The following is a 1,728-nucleotide window of genomic DNA, read 5'->3' on the forward strand; positions in this document are numbered from 1 at the left end:
TGTCCATAAATAAAAGTGTAGCATTACTTCCAGCGGCATGGGCAGTGCAAAACAATGTTTTCATCTTTGTGTGTTTGTGTTGATATAGCCATCAGCACACTCATAATTGCTGTAGCATGGCTTGTTTAAATTGAGCCTGAGACATGGACATCCAGCGAATTTGGCATTTATTGCGTTTATGTTCACGGATGCTCTTCAGTTTCATAGACAGCCAGCGACAAATGAATCGTGTCTGTTCTCTTGTGCATATTTGCTTCATACTGAGCAACTTATTATCTTAGTATCGTCCTAAATAAGCCAGTCTCTTCTGGAACCGTCTTCCTGAAGGCAAAGTTTTTCAATAAACTTTCTCTTTGCCCTTGGGGCTGTAGATCCTCACCTTGCTCCTACTCATTGGCATGTTGTCTTGTAGGCTGGAGATAAGCTTTACAATATTTTCATCGTACTCAGCTACAGCTCAAACTGTACGGTTTTACGTTAGCCTTTAGATGCAAAACTCCATCATGCACCGCAACATATTTTTGAAAATTATGCAAACATAGATTCGCTAAATATAAGAGGAACATCATGGTTTGGTTTAAAGAAAGCATTTTAGTTTTATTATAAATTAGTTTGTTGCAAGGATGTTACAGTTTGAAGAAATAGAAAATTACACCAACATGTGCATGAGAAGGAAGGGCTATATATGCTGATGCATCAATTACTGTACGTAGTTAACATTGTATTACTTCTTGAGCTCCTTGAGTTAATTACTGTCGCAGGTAGGTGCTTCAGCCGGAGAGTAAGTGTTGGGGCCGGTATGAAATTAGGACCGGCCCACCGGTATCACAGATTATCAGTCCGACCCTGGTCGCATTTGGCGAGTGGCAAGTGTTAATTTCAGATTTTGTCTGTATTTTATCATCGGAATATTTGTGGGTCTACTTTAACCCTTTTGAGTTGGTACCTTTCAGATTTTTGATGTATAAAGATCAGGTATAAATGGCCTCTACATATATAGTAGCACTTTCAAGTCAGGAGATTTGACCAAACCCCTTGATATTACATTCAGTCATTCACCCATTCAGGCACAGACTCACACATTTAAGGTAGCATATTACATTGTAGCCAGGCAGTCCGACCAACATAAGTAGACAATGCAGGTAAAGTGTCTTGCCCAAGGACACAATGAAAGCTGCAGCCAGGGTTTGAACATTTAACCCTTCGATTTCAGGGCAAATTCCTGAAATGTGGATCATGAAATGAAAGGATGAGTAACATGCTACAGTAACATGTAGCCCTTTTTAGTATCAGCGTGCACGTGGAGGAGTTGGTGGCCTAGTGGGTTAGAACAGTGCGTTTGTGCTCTGAGAGGGTTGCAAGTAACCCGTTTTATCCACACAGACTGCACTCTGGCTTCCTGAGCAAAACCCTTAACCTCACACTGCCCCCCCGGGCGCCACACAATGGCAGCCCACTGCTCCCCAAGGGGAAGGGTTAAATGCAGAGTTGATTTCCCCATTGTGAGACAATAAAGTTTAATTATAAATATTGCCCCATTTTTTTGTTGTCAGTGTGTCCAAATATCACTAAGGTGCATTCGCTGTTTGAATAAGATCAGACCGACGTCTGTTTGTCAGTATATCTCTAGTTTTTTGCAAATGGCAACAAATATGCTGTAGCATTGGTGTAGAGAGAGACATCAAAATTAAAACTGTATCTCTGTTTCTCTAGAAAAACTGCTCGAGT

This window comes from Cyprinodon variegatus, unplaced genomic scaffold (genome assembly GCF_000732505.1).
Source record: "Cyprinodon variegatus isolate N-32 unplaced genomic scaffold, C_variegatus-1.0 Scaffold615, whole genome shotgun sequence".
In the NCBI taxonomy this organism is placed as follows: domain Eukaryota; kingdom Metazoa; phylum Chordata; class Actinopteri; order Cyprinodontiformes; family Cyprinodontidae; genus Cyprinodon; species Cyprinodon variegatus.